We start from the raw sequence: 23,492 nt of genomic DNA, 5'->3' as shown, positions 1-23,492 counted from the left end.
CCCTCCAGGTGAGCGCACCTGCACAGGACTGGTGGAAAAGTGGAGCTCTCTGCCCCAGTTTATGCAGGAGAGAGTCAAAGCACATTGACCAGTGGAAGGAGGACACCTCTGCTGGGAATTGCAGGAACCTGGGGGAGCACTCAAAACTCCACAGTCTATAACATCAGGGACTTTATTTTATTGGCATCCCATAATGACTGAGAGGACCTGATTGGACATCAGGGCAGATTCAGGGGACATGCAAAGCTCTGGGGACTCCTTAGAAGCTCCCACAGTCAGGAGGGTCTGGACCACCTCTGTACTCTAGATCAATGTTTCCCAAAGTGTGGTAAGCATACTCCCAGGGATACGGGAAGAGTTTGGTGGGGGTAAGCGTTGCACTGGAGTTTGGTGGGGATATGCACTGCACCGTGCTTAGCTGCACCTAATTCTACATTCTCATGAGTACGAGTGGTACTCAGCATTATGAAAATTATAGAAGGGGTACACATATGTCAAAAGTTTGGGAAACACTGCTCTAGATGATGCCAACCCTCTTAACCTTTGAAGGGCCTCCTTTGTAGCATGAGACAAACCCATTGGACCAACAAAGAGCCCAGTGGAGTCATGGGTACTGACCATGGGTGGGAAACATGGGTTCTGGGACCTTCTCAGTGACAGCCACCCAAATTCTCCATCCCCATGGGAACAGCCCCTTCCACATGAATGTGCGTGTGCACCTCCTCTCGGACTCATCCAAGTTCATTCCATTGGAGCAAGGACATGCTTGTAGAGGGACTAGGGGAAGGAGTGATCCTGGTGAACTGGGGTGAAGGGGGGCATAGCAGGAAACAGTCTATCTGTTTGCTCGGGCTCCACAACCAAGTACTACAAACTGGGTAGCTTCAAACAACAGACATTTCCTCTCTCAAGGTGTTGGAAGGGCTGAACTACTCTAAAATCTGCATGGGAATTTCTCCTTGTCTCTTCCTACTTTTTGGTAATTTCTTAGGTTGCCTCCATAAGCCTCCTATCTCTGCCTGGGTCTTCATATGGCTTCTTCAAATGTCTTTGCCTTTACAAGGCCGTCTTCTTACACTGAATGAGGGATCCACCATATTCCAGTGTGACCTCACCTTAACTAATTATATATGCCATCTATTTCCAAATAAGGTCGAATCTTGAGGTAGTAGGGGCTAGAACTTCAGCACATGTTTTTATTGGGGGACACGATTAAACTCCTAGCAGAGTCTCTGCATTTCCAGTACCTGCTCCCAACTCTGTTATGTGGGAGCACTGCTGACAGCTTGACAGCAGCTCCAGTGTAGACCCCTTCAGCCAAATTCTGTCACCTCTCAGTCACTTTGTTATTAAAAGCTTCCCTATTGAACCTTGAGGGGTCCTGTTCATTTTAAAAATTTTATCTTAAATACTTTACAAAGCCTTTTCCTTGCCTGCAGTGCAGGCTGAACTCATGGCCATGGAGGGGGCTTGGGTGGAGAAGGGCAGGGCTGACTCTCCTGTATGCCTCTGTATCCTCTAGGCTGGTAGAGTTCTGCACTGAAGCTCCTAATTGGACTTCTGGGGCAAAGTTGGGGCTGACCTTGTATTTGCGGGTGCTGCTCCCTCACCCTGCCTGGCCCCTGTTTCCCTTCTGCAGCAGAGCCCCCATACTGCCTCTCTTGGGCATATATTGATTCCCTGGCAGCATCTGTGGGGACTTGCTTGGACAATCTGGCTTCTGTGAACCTCCTTTTTCCCTCTTTGGAGCTCCCCATTGGGGGAATCCCTCCACATAGGCTCTTGGTGCTTGGAGTCTTTATCCAGTAGATCACCCTTTTGGTGGACAATGTAATCAAGCTGACTCAAGTCCAGCCACCCTCTTGGGTCACTTAATCCACAGGAAACTCATGACCTTGCCACATCAACTAGTCTCCCCATTCAACCACTGAACTCCACTGGTCCAGTGGTCAGGCACATGCTCAACTGGTCTCAGCCCCTGCCTTGGTGGTGGTGGTGATCACTCCCTCAACTTGGAGTGTTTCTCTGATGGTTTTGTCTTCAAGGAAGGGCCAGTTGCATGCCCTTTGCTGCTGCCACTGGCAGTGAGTTCCCTGATTTCCCCACGGGAGAGGAGAGAAGAGTGTGGCTGCCTCACAGGTGCTGCATGGCCCTCAGAAGGTCACCGTGACCTTGTCCTAATTCTCTTCTACTGCAGTGGTGACTGTGTGGCTCAGTACAGTGTGCTCGGAGTAGGGCCCTCGGTGATCACCTCTGGGCAGACAGGACCCATCAGGCACCTAATGCCAGCCTTGTGCAGGAACTTAATGATCAGAGAGCTCTGGTCCCCAGTCCCCTGTCAATGGGTTCAACACTGCACTTTCCCACCATGCCTCTAACTCTCCCAGAAGGAAAACTGCATCCCCAAGGCACCCCGATAGTGCATGTGAATCTGCCTTCACCATACATTAGTAAGAAGTGGGTGTCTTATTGAAGAGTCCTTGAGGGAACTGACTTCATACAAATGCCCTTTAACAAGCTGTCTCAGCCTCACAGCTGCTCACATCTCCTCCTCTTCCTCTTCCCCCCAGCGGCTGCCTAAAATCCCCTCCACAGCTGCCTAGGCCATTCCCGGCGTGGGCGCTTCAACCAGGAAAACAAAAGCTTGGGAGATGGCAGCAAGGTGGGCGTCTTGCTTCATGCCCAGTAGATCTCACATGAGATCTACCCACCCCACCCCCCATTAAAATAATTAGTTTTACGTACAATAAAGTGCATCTGGTTATGTGTATTGTTTGATGAATTTTAACAAATGAATGCCTTGAAACCCTCACCCCTCATGATGTGAAACATCTCTGACAACCCATCTGGCAATGTGTGTAAAGAGCATTTAACGTTTTCATAGCTTTCCTCCCCAGTACATTACATGTACAAATTTATCTCAAAGAAATAATTGGAAATGTATGAAGATTATGTTCAAGGATATTCAATCTGTCATTATTTGCAATGACGAAGAGAATTAGAGATCACCAAAATGGCCAACAAGAGGAGGATATTTAAATACATCATGCTTCACCAACAAAGGAAAAAGATGGGTAGCCATTGTTTACCCCATAAGTTGGTAAATGGATCGTGTAATTATTGTGGTCCCTTACCCATGGAGACACACTCCAAGACCCCCAGTAGATGCCTGAAACCATGGAGAATACCAAATACTATATATACTTTTTTTCTTTAATGCATATCTATAATAAAGTTTAATTTTTAAAATGGGCACAGTAAGGGATTTACAACAATGACTATAATAAGATAGAACTGTAAAAATGTTATATAAATGTGGTCTTTCTTTTGGAAAATATCTTATTTTGCTGAAAGCACTCTTCTTGTGAAGATGAGAGCCTACATGATGATGAGATGAAGTGAGGTTCTCAGAACCATGTACAACTTCAAACTTCATGAACTGTTTATTTCTGGAATTTTCCATTTCATGTTTTTGGAACACAGTTGACCACAGATAACTCAAACTGTGGAAAAGGAAACCCTGGATAGAGACTACTATAACCAATCAATGTTTATGATATAATGTTAAAAAATACAAATCTGTATATTTAATATGATAATTTCATTCACATGTATGTACATGCACACAAATAATACGTTTCTCTTTTGCAAAGACAAATAGTGAAAGGAAATACAACAAAATTCAAGCTGTGACTATTTCTGGTGATATGATTTAAATGTTCTTTAAATGTTCCCACACTTAATTTTTTTCAAAAATAAACATACTACCTTCATCAATTATTTTAAACTTGACAATGTTTTCTAACACGAATTGCAGTACTTGTAAACTGAAATTGTGTTTTAATCTGTGTTGTATGGATGTACTTAACCATCAATTAATTCATTCCCTCATTCATTCATTCATTCATTCACTCATTCCTTTGTCCGCATGTTTGTTGACTATGTATCATGTGCTAAACACAGGTCTGCGCACTGGAAATGCAGTTCTCCTGGAACTGAGATGGGTGGGGAAACAGGACAACACCAATACATCTGTGAATGTTAGGAGGGTAGAGCTGAGGCAAAAGGCAGCATGTCCACCTTTCCCATTTCCTTACACAGTGAGCAAGTGGAGGTGCCAAGCAAGAGGAAGCCTGGACTTCAGAAGTACTCTGGGGCACATGTGTCACATGTGGCCATACCTCACACCCCACACCCTCGTCCAGGATGTGCAGGGCAGGGGACTGCTGGAGGGAAGGTGGCTGTTGTCAGAACCTCACTCAGCTACAAGGACACGCTCACCAGTGCTTCCCCAGCAGTGATAGGGCTTTCACTCCCCATTTCTAGACCTTTGCAAAGCTGCTCTCACCCCAGTGTTGGTTACACGATGGACTGGAGGAGTGATGGATGGCTTCAGCCACCTCAGATTTCCAATTTTACATGAAGGTCCCATTTCCATGTGGGTCTGTTTGTTCAATAGATACAGTTGGTGATATTCATTCACTTGATGGATACGGAGCCCATGGTATGCACCACTCAGCTTTTGGGGTAAATTAGCAAGCAAACCAGAGGGTCTTACATTCTCATGGTGGGAGGTAGCCAAAGTGTAAGGAATGTGATGAAGAAGCAAATGACGTGTTGCTCTGGATGATGACAACGGCTGTGGGGCAGGGAAGGTGAGGCTGACAGTGCTGTGGTCAGCGGCCATCAAATTTTGATAGCATGACCATCCTTGTTGTTGAGAAGGTGACTTTGGAGAAACACACAAAGACAGTGAGGGAGGCAGCCACCCGGAGAGCTGAGGAGAGAGTTGTGGTCAGACAGGACGCCAAGAGCAGGGAGCAGGAGTGTGTCCCCAATGGAGGAGGAGCTCTAAAGATGGAGGGCAGGCTGGAGGAGTAGTTGGTGGCCGAGTAGGCAGGTCATCCTTCAGCAGCTTGCTCCAGATGACTGACGTGATCTTCTGTGAGTGTGGAAGGATCCCTGGCTGCCGTGCGTGCACCAGATGCCAGAGCAGCAAGGCGATGACACTGCGATGAGGCGGTGGCAGAAATTTAGGTGAGAGATGGCAGCGGCCAAGACCAGAGCAACAGCAGAGGAATGAAGTGTGCGCTCTGGGTATGTTTTGATCCAAAATACGCAAGAACTGATATCATTTTTGTATCCTGTTCAGCTTTCCACATTTACTCTCACGAAGAAACTAAAAGCGAACCCCGAGTCAGCTGTCCCGGACTCTGTGCTTAGAGAAACGGGGACTCCTGCCCCGAAAACTCTCCGACTGCCTTTGCCAGACCATGCCAGGGACTCCGAATCATTCCTCGAACACTAGCATGTCCCTAGCCCCAGTGTCCACCCAATTCTTTCAGGAGAAGTCTCAGAGAACTCTCAGCCTGGCTGGTGTGGAGGGTGGCTTGCCAGTAAAGAACACCAGTTATGGGTTTTGTGAGCAAGTATTCAACTTCTCCTGGGGTAAGGCTCTGAGGTTTTGGGCTGTTGTAGCAGCAGATGTGACCTCAGTTAACACACTTCACCTTCGTCCAATAGCGGTTGTGTGTCAGGAGTTGCATTAGGTTACTCACACGCTCCATGTCAGGCTGTGTGTCTGGTAGTGCTCAGGATTCTAGCTTTCAGATGATGAAACAGGGTCCGAGTGTCCACTTCATCCAGCTATGACCTGCTGGAGGCTGTATCTGGGCAAATCACCAGGACCCAGACGCTCTCCTAAAACTCTCAAGCATGGGTTCATTCCTGTGGGACCCCCACTGACATTTCCCAGGGCCCTCGGACTGTTTCCCTGGAAGTCAGATGAGTTATGGCTCTGTCTCCTCCCAGCACAAAGCATGCCCTGCCCAGCATGCACCTTCTATTCCTCTCAGAGGACAGAGTCCCTCTGTCCTGCCCCTTTAGTTTTCCCCCTTGCCTTTATCTGAAGGAGAAGCCGACATCCTGGCTCATGTTTAGGGCTTGCTGAGGGCGGCCTGCTTGGGCCGAGTCATGGGGACATCTGTTAGGACTCAACCACTAGCACATTTCAGCCCTATCACTGTCATCTTCCTGGATTTGTGAGCATAGTGCCTTCTACTCCCTTCCCCCCCCCCCCACCCTTTACAACTTTCTACAATACATAAAAAGTCAGAGTGAATGTGGATGGAAGCCAATATCCTGAACCCTCAAGGTCAGTTTTAAACTTCCTCCCCCACAGTGACTCATTTTTAGGGATTAGTTCAGAGTTCTCTGCTGTCAGTTTTCCAGCTGAGCCTGGCTGCTCCTCAGAAGCCAGTTCTCTGGTTCACTCATCTGAGTGCAACTTCTGGAGAGGTTGGCGCTGCTGGTGGTGCCAAGCCGCTGGGCCACGTCCGGAGGCTGCTCCAGGGTCTGCTCCTTCTCCGACTTTAGTCCCCTGGTCTGAGCTTGCCTCTGCCTATGCCTCCTGCCTTCCCTTGGGGCCAAAGTGCTGGTGATGAGCTGCTCTGAGCCCTATCGGGCCCCAGGGGGTTTCCTGTTTGTTGGAAACCAGGACTCCAGAGCTGGGTGCTGCTTCAGAAGTCCTGAGGCTCAGCGTGGAGCCAGTTCAAGGACCCCTTTCCACATCGTTCCCGATTCTGGGACCCACACACTAGGCATAAAATTGCTGAAAAGTAAAACTCCAAAGAAAGAGTATTTTAAAATCCAGTCTGTAGAGCCCAAAGACATGTGACTGTGGCTGATGGGAGACATCTGAGAAAGAAAAGGCTTCTGTGCACAGTGGAAACACCTGCCAGTGACACTCAACCTGGACAATATCGGAGATGTCTGTGAAGACCTTCAAAAAGCTATTGCAAAAGTCCTCCAGTGGAAGGGACGTGGGCTTTGGCACAAGACAGCAGCCATGCCTATCTGCATTCCAGAGGAATGCTGAATACAGTGCTCACACATTTTCCAGGAGATGATAGAAACAGAAATAGCATCACACACACACACACACACACACACACACACACACACACACAACTGGTGGAGCCTATATCCCTGAGAAACAATATCTCTGTTTTTAAAGACTCAAATGAGACCAGTGTGTCTGATAGGGTTCTGGTGCCAGGAGTTCCTGGTCATTTGTGACCCAGCCTTCATGTGGGTTCCCTAAAACCAGGTGCTGACCTCGTTTTGGCTGCAGATAGTTTGTTTAGGAAGAAATATGGGAAGCACAAAAGAGGGAATTGAGAAGCAAGACAGAGAGAAGCTAACAGAAGATCACTAATGTTGAGCAGCAGTGGTGGTGGCCAACCCATCCTGCTGGGGACCGGTGGAATGGGAGGTAGTGTGACAAGGAGAGGGACCCTGGGTGCTTACCTCTTGACTCATATTCTGGCTGGGGTTTCACGGGAGTGTTAAGTCCTTACACTTTCGAACTTTCTACCCAGGCTGTTTGCTAGAGAAGGTCCGTAGGTCAAGAAGCAGGGAGACATGAGCCCTTGCGGTAGAGAGCTATTGCACACCTGGAACTTCCGCTGTACTGAGGTGGGTTGAGGAGCATGGCACAGACAGCACTGCCTTCCAGCCTTTGGACATGAACCCACAGAGTTGAAGCAAAGACATAAGATTGAGATCCCAATAGAGGGGAGTCTATAATAGACACTATATTCCTTATTACTCTGGTGGGGAGAAATGGAGTATCACTGACTGAGCAGATATTCTGAGCTCTACCCTGGCCTGCTGCAGGCTTACCGCTCCATCATCTAGGGCACATGTGTCAAACACGAGGCCCGCGGTCCAAATCCGTCCCACCAGGCCTTGCAATGTGGCCCGCACCGTGCTGTCATCACTGCACTTCGCTGCGTTTCCATCACAATGACAGTTTATGACTGTTCAGTAAACCATTCGGCCCGCGATTTAGGCTGGATTTTAGATTTTGGCCCCTTCTCTGACTGAGTTTGACACCCCTAATCTAGGGGATCAGCAAATTTTGTAAAAGATGTCCAGCAGTCCAGGGGTGCAGAGACAGCAATAGTGTCTGTGGTGTGAATTTTGGCTGTGGCTCTGGCTGCTCAGCTCCCTGGTTCCTGTCCATTTTTGGAACTGAATCTGGTTTTCTAGTTTTCCCATTGTTGCTCTGAGATACTAAATATTCTTCCAATAAAATAATATTCAACCTAGGACCTTGACTGGTACATATTAAGTTTTTCAGTCACTCACCCAACAAATATCTGTTGAGCACCTCACCTGTTCCCGGTGTGGTATGAGGTGCTGGTCTGCAGGGTGAACAGGGCATACTCCCTGCCCTCAAGACCTCAATGGCAAGGGAGATGGTTGTCAAACACACAATGACCAAGGACACTTAGGGGGGGCAGAGAGGATCTGATGAGCTCAGCAGATCCTCAAACCCAAAAGGCAAGGGAAACCAGCCATGGGACGACCTTAAGGGAGGGGACTCCAGGCTGAGAGAAGCATTGGGTCCAAGGCTTTTCTGAGCCTGCTGTGTGGAGTCTGGGACAATGGAAAAAGGGCAGGATGATAGATGTAGCCAGGCTAACAGGGCGGGGATAGGATCTGCAACACTGATTAGAGAAGATGCGGATCAGGTGCTGGCCATGAGGTGGGAGAAAAGAGGATGACTTTAAACTTACTTTGGAGGTAGAGACAATAGGACTTGCTTCTGAATTAGACAGGGGGCTAAGGAATATAGTTAAATGGTTGATGAAGCCTTCTAGTGTGACGAAGAAAAATGAGGAAGGAATGGCATTTTAGTGTGCTATTTGCTTCTTTTTAGAGGTGGGTGGAGTCATCAAGAATCTCTCCTGTGCTTTTTGATTTGGGAGGCCTGTGAACTTTCACGTGGTAAGATGGGAAGGCAGTGGAAGGTCAGGGGAGGGGTTGGGGTTGGGAATAGGATGGCAGTTTGGCAATATATCCAATTTTACGCTGTGAAAGCAGATGAGAGGCCTTGTCGTTGAGTGTGGATGAAGGAGAAAAAGGGAGGCCAGAGAGGGCTCTGGTCTCAGTGACAGCGGGAGGGTCTAAGACGGAGCAGCTGTAGCAATAGGGACTACCAGGAGAGAAGATGTCACCGAGAGCAAGAAAAGAAACTGCTTCCAGAAAACAGTGCTCTGCTGTGTTGAAAGCTGCTGAGACCAGGGCAGGGAGTCTAGAGAGAATTCGTGTGGGGTTGGTGGGGGATTAGATGTTCTCAGTGGCCAGGAACTAAACCCTCTCTGTAGTCTGGAATTGCCTGCCTATAGGGACATCTTTTATCCCCAGCTCTCAGGATGTCCAGAGTGTGGGCAGTGGGATTGATCAGTTATATCAGCGGTCACCAACCTTTCTGACCTCAGAAATCACCAGTGGTCCTAGAACCACAGGTTGGGGACTGCTGAGTTAGATGGTGGAATGGTGTCATCAAAGATCCAGTTCCTTCCATCTCTCTTTGCCATTTTCAGGGTGGGCTCCATCCTCTGATGGTAACAAGATGGTCTCATGGCAATATTTACGGGAGAAGGAAGACCATTGTCTGTGGCTGCCTCAGGACCGAGAAAGCGTCTCCTAATGGCTCCAGCATGGCCCCCAGCACTCCATGCGCCAGGTTCAGCTCCCAGGCCTCCCTATGCCAACCACTGGCAAGAGGACAAGCCCATCTCCCTTCTGAGAATCAGTGGGCTCAGCTCTGGAGGATGTGGGCTTACTGTGTCAATTTGCATGTGCGTGACTTTTAACAAGCTGTGTGTAGCTCACCTGATGGTGTAAGCCTTTTTTCATACCAATGAACTCTCATGATATTTTCCAAAGAATGAAATCAGAACAACAGGAGTAAACTCTATAGCTTCTGTGAAAGGGGAGCCCTTGAAATAATGGGACTTACATTTCCAGCCTAGTGTGGTCTGTGGGCCAAGAATACAGCCCTGATGTGACCATCAACTCAACTATTTCTGTGCGGCACCGCTTTCTGCTTCTCTTGATTTGCACATCAGTGGTCTGTGCCCAACACTCCAGCCCACACCGCATTCTCCACCCTCTTGATTTTCTGATGGACATCCTTAATCCCAGGGCCAGAGCTAATGCCATGGCCTATGACAGTGTCTTGGAAAACCATGTAATGATGGAGTTTGTGTTTAGAGCTGTGTGAGAAGACTTCAAAAATGTCTCCATATTGCTGCTCTATGGTTCAGTGGGCAAAAGAGGGAAATGACAACGGAGTGCGTGGCCCTTAGTTCTCACAATAAAGAGTTTGTTGGACTTCCCAACTCATCAAGGGGCTTGAGGCTACTCAGGATAAGACACAGCTTCAATAGAACAAAAAGTAAATATTAACATTTCCAGAAATAAAAACTTACACACATTTTATACTATTCAGACTAAAGTTCCCAAATTAGACTATATACTAACTACAGGCCTGGTGCACAAAAATTCATGCATTGGGGGTGTCCCTCAGCCCTGCCTGCACACTCTCACAGTCCAGGAGTCCTCAGGGGATATCCTACTGGTGGCCCAGGGAGCATGGCCTAAGCCATAGTCTGGCCTCCCTCTGTGGGAGGTTATTGGACCAATCAGGGGAAGGCACTGCCCCCATCACTCCACCGCTGCTGGCTGCTGTGGCTGCCTGCCCTCGGTCCTCACAGCTGCCACAGCTTTGTCTGGAAGGACGTTCAGCTGTCCAGTCTAATTAGCATATTATGCTTTTATTATTATAAATCCTGTTATATTGTATTCTGTCCTTTCTATTGTATTCTATCCATCTTGGACTACATTCAGAAAACTGTCTCCTTCTGTGAGATTGCCCTGGGAAAGGCTCGAGCCGAGGACTGGGTCTGTTTAGCCTCACACTCTAACCCAGTGGCCCTGCAGCTTTGAGTTGTAATGCAAATGTCTGAAGGGAATTTAGAGAGTGTTCTATGACTCACGCAGGAATTGTCTTTCCTCAGGGGACCAGGCTGCAACATATCTGTCAGCTCAGATCCCTATCCTTATTTGAGTTTCAAAATAAAGACGCATTTGCACTTGAAGATGCTCACACGCAGCGAGTTCAGTGTGGAATGAGGGCTCTGGGGGTTGGAAGTGCCTCCTCTGCCCGGGCCACGTGCTGGTTGGTCCCTGTAGCCTCCCATTGGACTTTCTCCTGCCTTTTAAGGAAGCAGCTGGGTGGTGGGGCACAGCAGTCCCATTCCAGCTCTCACACATGGAACCATTCCCCTGCCATCGAGTGAACAGGCAGCCTCTGCCAGCGTGGCAGGGAGAAGGGCTAAAAATAGTGGGCAGACTTCTCCAGGCTCTGCCTTGGCCGCTGGTCTCTATCGGCGGAGAAAATATAGGAGCTGTCGGCTGGGTCTCACTGGGACACTGTCCTTCCTGGGCAGAAGTTCTTATTCAAACCCCACCCCAAATTAATTTTTGGTTTTCAGAGAGGTGCTCCATTAGTTGGGTGCCCCCAGGCCACTCCCCATTGTTATGGCCCCAAAGGCTAAGCTCATGCTTCCTTAGGCTCCTGGGCCCCGGATCCCTACCTGCCTCACTACAGCTTCCTAAGAGGGCAGGATGGGACAGTACCGAGAACATGGGATCCACAGCCAGATCAGTCATGGAGGCCACACCTCAGTGGCCACCGTGGGCTCAGTCCCTTGTGTGTGGAGCTCAGTGAGGAGGTTTGGCTTAGGGGGGGGGACACAGATACAATGCCATTAAGGGCACACAGATTCACAGATGGGACTTGAGGCTTACAGGGGAAATGTCCATCTTATAGGCATTCAGGTCTGAAGATTTTAACATAACACACTAATGCAAATATGTGTCCTCTAAGCCCATCTGGCCTTTTGGCACCTCTGATTTAGAGGCACGGGGTTAAAATCCATGGTTGCGGTGTCTGGTTAGCTGTGTACAATTGTGCAAAACCTTGAAGCTTTAGCTTGAAAGTAGATTCTCCTCCACACTCCCACACCAACCCCCCACCCCACTCCTGACCACAGGAGTAGCAGATCTAAGTCTAGAGGTCTCACTGTGAACCCGGGCCTGACTGTGAGAGTTGCCGGTGCTGTCGGGAGAGTCATTATGCTCACAGCACTGTTTTCATAAAGAACAAGCAGCACCTGGTGCAACGCAGCAAGTGTCCGGGTGTGTTGGGCAGTCGGGGCCACAAGGGAAGAGGAAGCCGACCTAAAACGAGGGCCCAATGCCCACAACGTTGTCATCAATGCAGCCCCTGAAGGGAGATGCTTCTGGTCGTGAGGTCCAGAGTAGGTCCTCCTTCTCAAACTGGCCTTCAGCACATCTGTGCATCCCATAAGCCAAGCAGATCGCAGAACAGCCATGCTAGAAGGCAAGGACATACGTGAGTTTTAACATCTAAGACCAGCTGGTGTGTGTGAGTGCTTCCACCAGGGCACCGCTCTGCCGGACTCTGCGTGGACAACGACGGGATGATAGTCTTTGTCCAGCCTCGTACACAGGCATTGCTGTGCGGCAGGCTGAGCTCTGATAAAGACACACACATGCCGGGAGGCCCTCTACAACCAGGCCCTGGGAAAGCCAGTAGGGATGACTACATGGAACATCGTAGCCCTTGCTCTTAACCAGCATTTAGAGGCAGATATACAGGCGAGTAAACACGAGGTAACATTTGTTCCTACGGAGGTGAGACTAAGAAGAGTGGGAGTTGAGGAGCGTATATTTGAATCACCCCGGGGTTCAGGGGAGACGGAGGGGTCTTGAAAGAAGGGGTGTCCCTGCTCAGTGTGTACTGAGCATGGCAACTGCTTGACGCTTTGGGGGAGGAAGTATTCAGGGAATGTGGACTTTGTCACGGTGGGCCCTTCCTGAGACGACAGAGACAAGGTTGATCTTGAAGGGTGCCGCTCATCACTCGAAAGGGTTCATGTTTAAGACAATGAAGTCAGAGGATATTGAGTAAACATTCCATTTCTGTAAAGCAGGACAATCTACCCCACATTGACTGTTGGCATGAGCCGTTAGGCTTATGTAGATGGGAGTAGGGAGACAGAGAGGAGGCTATTAGGAGTAGGGAAAGGCCCTGATCTGGGCTGGGCCACTGCAGTGGGAGGAGTGAGGGCTGGGAGCCACGAGGGACAGAGTGAGGGACTGGGGACTGGGCTGCTGAGGCTGGCGAGTAGACCCACTCTGCTTCCACTTTCCGCTATTGGAAAAAACACAGTGATAAGCAACCTCTTGTGCAGACGTTAACACAGTTTAAATGTTACCGTAGCACAAAAGAGAAGAATAGGACATATGGTAAAATTACACTGCTTCTGCTCTGCTGATGTGCGTCAGCAAATTGCCAACCAAAAAAGTCACACCAATTTACATTCCTACCAACGTTCTTTAAAATGTCTCCTCTTTGAAGTGTCTGCTAGGGATGTGCTCATTTATTACATTTTTGCTGCATAGATGAATTACAGATATGAGAATTTATATTGCATTATTTTCAATTATTGAAATTGCCAGTGAAGTAAAAGTTTGAAGCAAACGGAATATGTCCCAAACAGCTGTAAAAGTCTAACAGGAACACACACGCTGGCTTTTCCAGGCCAGAGGTTGCTCTCCAGGCCTGGCCCAGTGTGCTCCCCGCTCCCTGCACGCTGACTCCAGCTCACATTGCAGGAAGGCCGGCAGGGGCTCAGAGCAGTTTGTCACAGTTGCTAAATGAACAAACCCAACAGTCTGTCTTGCCAATGTGCTAGTTTTCTTTTGGACATACTTATTTTTCTATTTTATTTTATTTATTTAAAAAATATATTTTATTGATTTTTTTACAGAGAGGAAGAGAGAGGGATAGAGAGTTAGAAATATTGACGAGAGAGAATCATCGATCAGCTGCCTCTTGCACACTCTCTACTGGGGATGTGCCCGCAACCAATGTACATGCCCTTGACTGGAATTGAACCTGGGACCTTTCAGTCCACAGGCGACGCTTTATCCACTGAGCCAAACCAGTTTCAGCTTATTTTTCTATTTTAAAGATTTCTGTACTTATTGAATGACTTTCATAAACATTTTTAAAATACGTAACACTTTCTTTCTTTTTAAAAATCCTCCCCCATAATATGTTTTTATTTATTTTTAGAAGAGAGGAAGGGAGAGAGAGAAACATTGATGTGAGAGAGACACATCATTGATTAGTTGCCTCCCAAAGGCGCCCTTGCAATCCTTTGGTGCATGGGAGAACACTCCAACCAAGCGAACCACCTGGCCAGGGCAGCGTTTTTTCTTTTATTTATGTGGCTTTACATTGTGATGAACTCATATCTATTGTTGCTCTTCTCCTTACACACTTCCTCTCTGCTGCCACGCTCACAAATGCCCTCTCTCTCTCTCTCGCTCCTGTTCAAAAACAGTGCAGTAGTTGCTGTTGGGACATCTGCTCCTGTCCAGGGCCTTTCTCTGACACCTACCTGAGGTCCCACCTCCCTGTGTGAGAGGGCCTGTCTTACTCAAGAAGCCACAGCAGGGACAAAAGAGCAACAAAGTGCAAAAGGGTCAGCCAAGCACTTGAAGCAAAGTGAATTTTGATTGCCACATAAGCTGTTGGGGCGTATGTAGAGTGGCTGACTCAGCGGTCTCAGGTCCTGGCTCAGACACCTCGGGTACCACAGCTGAAGCTGTGAGGCAGCTCCCCAAGGTCCTGTTGCAGGGAAACCCCAGATGCTGTGAACTGAGGCTCAGGTGTCTCAGGATCTCAGGTCATCCGGGGTACCAAAGTCTCTGGGCCAACCGCAGCTCTCAATGGCCTGCTAGGGCTGAAAAACAGGGTCAGAAATAGACACAGTTCAGCAGAGCATCTGTCCCAGCCTCCGCCCCGCTGGCAGAATGCCCAAACCGAGAGCACATCCTTGGTGGGGACATGGGAAGGTGCCATTGGTGCCACTGTATCTTTTGTTTCTTGATTCCCACACCCCAGAGCTTAGGTTTCTTTCCCTTTTATTAGGGGCCAGGAGTATCAACCATCACCGCCCGAATCTCCTAATTGGCCTCCGTGCCCACTTCCTCCCTTTTCTCCACTGTGCAGTCACAGAACGGTGAGGAATGAGCGCACACAGGCTTCTAGGTGCTGAAGGCCATAGGGACCTCTCTGGGGACACTTGAGCTGAGTGACAAAGTGCTTCTAAGGGCACACTCGCCTCAACTGCAAAGGCTTCCAAATCCTTCCTTGGTGAGGCAGGAAGCCAAGTATCTGATTTGACCCAAACTTGAGGGTTGTGCCTGGGCCCCTCACTAAGCCAGAGGTCAGAGGGGTCATGTGGACCGTTACTTTATCAAGTAAAGTGTTGGAGTTAGACCTGCCATCATATTGGACTACCGTCTCTTTGTTCTTTTAAGCAGTGTTCCATCACCCTTGGTCTTCACATTACTTTTATTCTATCCTCTGAATCATTTCAAAGCATTACCTGGGCAGCCTCTTCACCTTTTCCGATGGTGTGTTGGTGGTTCATAACCTCGGTCCATGCTACTTCATTTTGCCTTTCTAAATTGCAACACTTTTTTAGGTTGTTTACTTCTTTTTATTTCTTTGAAAATTAACTTTGTAAACTTCAGGGCTTATGTCTTTAAATTTATTTGTACAAGCTATTTGCTTATTTTCTTTAAAGACTTTTTGGTTGATCATAAGACAGACACATGGAGGGGGCAGATGGGGACCAGCTGGGAGGCCCTGCTGCGGCTCTTTGATCCAGCAGAGCGTCCTGCCGAAACTGTGGGTGTGAGCGAGCCTCAGGAGTTGTGACAAGCCTGGACTGGTGAGTCACAGCAGTGTTGCCGTGATTCGGGAGCCCGTCCGCACCCTCTTGAGCAAGTAAGTACTCTCCTTTGGAAATAGCTGTTGTCATACTAGTAGGTGACAGGTGGCCAGGTCAGTCAGGGTACCAGTCTCCAACCAGATGTTCCCCAACCTGGGTGGAGAGGAGTGCGGATGCAGCCCTCAGGATTTCCCGTGGTGCCTCCTGGATCACCAGGAGCAGGGATTGAGCACAGTTACATGGAGGCAGGACCCCCAAGGGCTCAGACTCCTCACTCATGGAGGAAAAGGCTCCTCCTTTGCTAGGAATCTCAACTAACTGAGTTCATCAATTGTAACAAACGTATCACACTGATGCAATATGTTAACATAAGGGGATATGAGTAAGGGAGACACATAGGAACTGTATTTTCTGGTCAATTTTCTCATAAAACTAAAGTTGCCCTAAAATATAATGTCTAACCCTTGCTGGTTTGGCTCAGTGAACAGAGCATCAGCCAGCAGACTGAAAGGTCCTAGGTTTGATTCTGGTCAAGGGCACATGTCTGGGTTGCAGGTTTGATTCCCAGTAGGAGGCATACTCTCTCATCATTGATGTTTCTCTCTCTCTCTCTCTCTCTCTCTCTCTCTCTCTCTCTCTCTCTCTCTCTCTCTCTCTCTTTCTTCTTCTTCTTCTTCTTCTTCTTCTTCTTCTTCTTCTTCTTCTTCTTCTTCTTCTCTGAAATCAATAAAAAATATTAAAAAATAAAGTCTATTACTTAGAAAACCGAAAACCACATGACCATGTCTGCTTCAGCTACATTGTATAATCCCACTTAGCTTATTGCAGGAACTCAATGGCTATTGGTTGATAAATGAACATATAATTCAACATAATAATAATAATAATAACACACAATATTCACCGGGCAGATGTGAAGAGGGTCACGGGAGCAGGATGAGCACTGAGCCCCTCCTTTCTCAACCTGTCCTAGCTGTACTCACCTTGACTCCTTCCTAGTGGACCAGTTCTCACTCTTCCTGTGCCAGATTTGATCAGGGTAGGCAGCATGTCAGCATTCTTGATTGATCACCAGAGGTTCCTGAATTATTCTTCTGACTGATGTCCAATTCCTGCTTCTCCAGCCTCTAGTGAGACCTAGGGGGTAACAACACCTTCTTATTTTCCTGTCTGTCTGGTGCTGCCATCCACCTGATTCTAGAGCTTAACTCCAACCACTGTCTCCTGGCCCAGGTCCCAATTCCTGCCTGATTGCTGCTCTCTCCAGGACAATGGGGGCCTTGGTTCCTCTGCTCCAGTCTTGTCTGCAGATTACCTGAACCAGGTGGGTGAGGAACACTAACTCCACTTGTTCAGGAAGGAAGCCAATCATCCACTTCTGGACCAACCTGACAGCTCATCCTTGGGTGGTGTCATCTGCTTGGACACGTCTGAATACACTTCTCCCATTTGGACATTGGACATTAGCACGGTCTTCTTGGCTGCCTCCAGCCATGTCTCAGTGTAGTTAATATCCTAACCTCCAGCTGGCCTGGTGCCCGAGTCCTCTTGATAAAAACCAGAAAGCGAGACAACAATGGTGTGTATTCAGGTAGGCATTTTAAGGAACAGGGAAGAGGTGAGTTAGAGGTTGAAGGCAGCTGTTGTACTGGGAGGGGTGCAAGCTCAGAGCAGAAAGGCCAGGGCTTCAGAGCAGGACAGACTGGGTTTGAATCCCAAGGTTGGCTCTGAAGTTGTCTGTGGCCCCGAGGAAGCTTCCTAAGCTCTCTAAGCTTCAGTCTTCCCAGCTGCAAAAGCTGTTCTTTGGGCTACTATCTGTGGAATGGTCTTTGTATTGCACAGTTCAGTATAATTTTTACTTTAAATATTTTACTATTATAGAATACTATTTTCCCTCATTATCTATAACTAAGGTATGTTAATTCATACCTTAGTTAAGAGTGAATGATCTCACTGCCCTCGACTTTTAAAAAAATTACTTTTTTACTTTTTAATTATAGTAGACAGTGAATATTGTATTAGTTTTAGGTGGACAACATAGTGATTAGACATTTATATAACTTATGAAGTGATTCTCTGGTAAGTTTAGTACCCCTGACACTTTACATAGTTATTGAAATGCTATTTACTATATTCCCTATACTGTATATATCTATGACTGATTTTATAACTGGAAATCTGTATTTCTTAATCCCTTCCCCTTTTTCACCCATTCTGCCAACCACCCTTCCATCTGGAGACCATCAATTTGTTCCTGTATCTATGAATTTATTTTTGTCTTGTTTGTTTATTTTGTTTTATAGTTTCTACATGTAAGTGAAATCATATGGTATTTGTCTATCTCTGTCTGATTTATTTCATTTAGCATAATACCCTTCAGATCTACCCATGTTGTTGCAAATTACTTAAGTTTGTAATTTTGTTATTGCAAATACAGACATGCTCAGTTTATTTTGTAGTGCTTATACATCATATAAGGCTCTATTTTAACTAAAAGTCAATGTGCTTGGGATTATGATATAATGACTGAAAGCTCTGACAGAATGACAAATGGTGAGCTTGGGATCAAAGGCAATACTCACTCATCCCCAGAAGCTGGTCTTGTATGAATTATCTGTGATTCATCTTAAGGAAAACATTTGTTGCTGTTTTAGTCATGGAAAGTACTGTGATCTAGCCTGGCTTTAGAGTTGGCAATTTCATATACATTATTTCACTTACCCCTCACAACAGTTCCATAAAGAAGTACAGTGGTGAAAAATATACAATGGTGGACAAGGTACAGTAGTGGATAAGGCACGACGGTGGAGAAGGTAGAATGGTTTTGAGAAGGTACAGAAGTGTTGAAAAGATAGAATGATGAATAATGTAGAATGGTAGAGAAGGTATAGCAGTGTTGAAAAGATAGAATGATGAAGAATGTAGAATGGTAGAGAAGGTACAATAGTGGACAAGGTACAATGGGGGAGAAGGAGGAATGGTGGAGAAGTACAGTAGTGTTGAGAAGGTACGATGGTGGAGAAGGTATAATTTGGAGAAGGTGCAGTAGAGTTGTGAGGGATAAGGTAAATAAAGCCAGGCTAGACCATAGTACTTTTCATGACTAACACAGCAACAAATGTTTTCCTTAATATGTTAGAGAAGACAGATGGTGGAGAATGCTGGTGGGGAATGATGAAGAAGGTACTATCAAGAAGAAGCTGGCATGGTAAAGAAGGTACAAAGAACTCATTTTACAGATGAGGAAATTAATTTTTGACACTTGGAGTGGCCAGGTCAAGGTCCCAAACTTGATGAGTGAAGAATGCTGGTCTTTTGCCTATGATCTTTGCTTTACCACATTTCACACACCTCCAGTTAACTGCTCTGTGTGTTCAAATGAAAGGGGAGAAAACACATTCTCATCCTCCGTGTTTATAATCTCTTTGGCATTAACTACCAGGTGTGACAGAACATACCTAAGAAGTGTCCTTTCAATGTAATGGGCTAATACCTTTCTTTGGATGAGCTATTCAAAAGATGTCAGAGCTATGACATAAATACAAATTGGGTTGTGAAGTGTGAAAGTTGTTCTATTAAAATAAAGTGGCATTATCTTTCTCTTGGGAATAGTGCTATTCTATTTGTTTTTTTGCTTATGAATTGTTCTTCGCTTCCAAACTTTCCCTAAGTAGTAAGTGCTTTTTGAAGAAAGTTATTGCATCTAGAACTTCCTTGAGGTTTGCAGCCAGATGTATGGCATTCCTGAGCTGGTTGATGATATGAAAGGTGTGCTTGAAGGATGTCAAGATTGCTTCAACTAATACACAGAGCTGGAGGGCATCTCTGTGGTTTTTATAGCAAATGTTCATTATCTCAGCTAAAGTGATGCCACAACCCAGAGAAACAGGAAGAGCTGACTGTGTTTATTTCGTTGACAGCAGTGCGGATTATATGACTGTGCTCGTTGATTCTATATGTTTCCATATTATTAAAGGTTATAATTGTCATTTTGTGTAAAGTTGGCAATCATTCCTATCAGTGCATTTTACTTTGTGGAAGATTTGGGGGAAATAACTCCTCTAATACCAGCTGCCACTACCCACAGATCTCATTTCCTTCTTTCACAGAAGTTTAGCTGGGAATGGGTTGACACAGGGCACCATCTGTTCTTCATCAAGGCATTTGACAAGCTTCTCATGATCTACTTGTGGACACGCTGGAGAAATATGAGGTGGAGGCTGGTAGAATGAGGTGAATTACTAACTGGTTGATGGTCCAGTGGAATTGTTGACTCAGTAACCCAAAGGTTTTTGATCTTTCCGTTATAGAGCTCTGACCCGATTCCAAACTGGTCATGGACAGAAACACATAAGTCATGATTTTCATATTTATAAATGGCGTGAAACTGGGAGGGAGAGTGATCAGGTGTTGGTGGAAGGGGGCTGACTCTGTAAAAATACATTTTACTAGGCATAAATGTAAGGTCTTTTATTTAGGTCTGCTCACCCAAATATCACAAATAAACTACCTCCCAATATAAGATAAAAAATGGTATTGTAGTGGTAGCATGTTGCAAATATCTTAATGCTTCTAATTCATGTTAGTATTAGTTAAATTTGAGTAAATACATAATAGACCCACTGAACAGCTGGTTTGGCCTCACATGGCTTATAGAAATGTGGCATCTAAGTGGAGGTCTGATTATACCAACCTAAGGAATTGTTACTCTGTAAGGAGCCACTGGTGAACCGTAGTGTGTGCAGGGAAATGTGTCCTGGCCTTGCGAATGGCTGAAAGAACCAGAGCTCTCCCATGTGGCAATGAGAAGATGCGGGGTGAGAGGTCATTGGTCATTTCCTTCATAGATGTGAAAAGCTTTCCTGTCGAAGAAAGATTACTTGTGTTCTCTTTATCTCTAAGGCTTAAAGCCAGATGAATAGATGGCAGAAGAATGAGATGTGTAGGAAAGAGACCAACCAGTCATTTATTCCAGAATCTACAAGCACTTGGAAGACTGCAGACGGAGGTTTGACTGCATGACTCGGATGCTCTGTGGGAGAGTTTACGCAGGAAAGGCTCCACAGCAGAGATGAGAATCACCTGGGACTTTAAGGAATGAGGAGGCTTTGGATGCAGGATGTTCTAGTGTCTCAGGAAGACACTGAAGGGGCAGAAGGAGCAGCGAGGAAACCAGATGAGAGGCTGGAGAATGGGATGGTTTTGAATATGAGTTTTGTAGTCAGACTTGTGTTTGAATCTAATTTCTTCCAGGTGCTAGCAATGCAACCTTGGTGTTGTAGATAGAATGAGGGCCTCTCAAAGAGGCTCACGTTCTAATCCCCAGAACCCATGAATATGTTACATTACATAACAAAGGGGCGTTAAATTCGCTAGATGGCACATAGGGAGATTATCTTGGATTATCTGGTTGGACACAATGCAATTACAAGGGTCCTTCAAAGTGGCAGAAGGAGACAAACGATTGAGTCAGTCAGTGAGGCAGGGGTCCTCAAACTTTTTAAAGTGGGGGCCAGATCACGGTCCCTCAGAGAGCTGGAGGGCCGGACTATATGAACTACTAATTCCTACTGTAACACCTCGGCTGCGCTCACTGCCCAAAAAACCTGGCGGGCCGGATCAGACTCCTCTGCGGGCCGCATGTGGCCTGCTTGCCGTAGTTTGAAGACGCCTGCAAAGTGAGGTATCATAATGGAAGCAAGGCCAGAGAGTGCTCTGATGCTGGCTTTGATAGTGGAGGAGGTGGCCATGAGCCCAGGAATGCTGGCAGACTCTAGAGAAGAAAAGGGCAAGGGAACAGAATCTCTCCTGGGGCCCTCGGGAAGGGACTCAGCTCCTCCCACACCTTAATCTTCACTGAGAGACCATTTTGAACTTCTGACCTCCTGAGCTGTGGAATAATACATTTGTGTTGCTTGAAGCCACTGTCTCTGTGGTACTTGTTACAGCATCAATTTATATTAATCTACTTGGGTTAGTGTGGCCTCTCTGAGTCAGTTTTTTCATATATAAAGTGGAGATAGCAATAATATCTATTTCTAGAATCCTTGTAAGTGAAGTATCTAGTACCTCACATGACACATTGAGTGTGTTCAGTAAAAAGGCAGTCACCATCGATCATTATTATGAAAAACAGGCTCTATGTGTGAGTTTGCCCCAATCATCACAAAATCCCATAATAGTCACTAGTGTCCTCCTCCTCCATCTTGTGGAACCTCTTAACACATGGTTTGTTTTACCTGCATCCAAAAAGTTCTTCACTGGGATACAGATCCACGACTATGGGATTCCCTCGCACCAGTTTCTGGGGAATGATGAAGTGATCCAGTTTGGGTCAAGTACTTACTTACCCACTCCTAATATGACCAAGTGCATGGATAGCAAGGGAGCACAATTTGCTATAATGAAGTCCCAGGCTCAGGAGGCATGCCATCCAAGCACCAGGGGATCATAGCAGCTGCCAGCTCTCATTCCGAGATGGAGAGACCTGGAGGACTATTACCACACCTCTACCTGAGCCAGCTCCCCTTGTTAGAATCTGATAACTAATTGCTGGTTTTTCTTAGTTATAAATATTTTGCTTTTGAATAACAGAAATCACTAAGCAATAGAAGAATTTGTGATGATTCTTGTGTTGGCTTATGAAACTAGAGACTAGAGAGACTAAATACCATCTGGATACTGTCTGTATAAATAAATAGAAGCTAATTTTCTGCTTTTATTCTATGTGTCCATCCTTCACCATGATTTATGCACCCCACTTAACACAGAAAAAGTGGCACAAATTATATTAAAGAAACCAAACCAATGAAAGAGATATTTGCAGAGCAAGAGAGAGAGATGGAGGAAATAAAGACCTGGATAGAGACAACACCAAATGTTGAGCCATACAGTTGAAGAAACCACTTCAGGCACTTGGGATCGTGGGCTGTGGTGCCAGGTTGTCTGGGACCTGCCACAGGACTGCCATATACCAGCGGCACGGGCAAGCTACTTACCATTTCTGTGCCTTCGTCTCCTCGTCTGTAAAGTAAGGCCAATTGTGCCTATTGGGTAGGCTTCTTGAGAGAATTCAATGAGTTCAAGCATGACCTGGCACAAAGCTATGATTGTGTTAACGACCTCCACTTCTGAAAAGTTTATTTAAAGTATCAAATATCACATCTCCTCAGTACAGTATCTGTACTTCCACTTCTTTTTTTCTTTTACCACTTTTAGTATTATAAACTCTTAAGTTTTACCCAACTCTAATTTTTATGCAATTTGTTCTAACGCCTTCTCCAAGTGAATTCCCCTTCTGTTCACATCGCAACACTGAAAATTGAGAAAATTATCAACGGAGAAGATGGCAGCCAACTTGAAATGCTAGGGAAGGGAAACTTCTTCTAAAAAAGGAGCTGGGCTGAGTAAACAGCCCCCGAAGTGGTCCCGAGTGCGTTCCAGATGAGTAATGATTTATGAACAGGAAACCTGGGTCGGCCGGGCTTCAGTGAAACAGCGCGGTGGATGGAAACCAGATGTGGGCCCTTCAGCTCTGAGGCCGCAGAGCAAGCAGCACAAAGAGTTGGTAAGAGGAGGGAGGCGCTGGAGGGGGGAGACGAGAGGAGCACATGTGACCGAGGGGACACACAGAGAGAGGATGGGGTGGGAGGGAGAGCCAGCCAGGCAGGCACTAATGGAAATGAAACACCCTCCAGGGTCCACTCGTAAAACGTTGCATCAGCCAGGAGCCTGGAGCTCGATGAGAATATACATTGTGTTTTAACATTTGTTCCCAGGGAAACGAGCTGGAAAAGGTCAGAT

This window comes from Pipistrellus kuhlii, unplaced genomic scaffold (assembly GCF_014108245.1).
Source record: "Pipistrellus kuhlii isolate mPipKuh1 unplaced genomic scaffold, mPipKuh1.p scaffold_m20_p_7, whole genome shotgun sequence".
Taxonomy (NCBI): domain Eukaryota; kingdom Metazoa; phylum Chordata; class Mammalia; order Chiroptera; family Vespertilionidae; genus Pipistrellus; species Pipistrellus kuhlii.
This window is presented reverse-complemented; position numbering follows the sequence as displayed.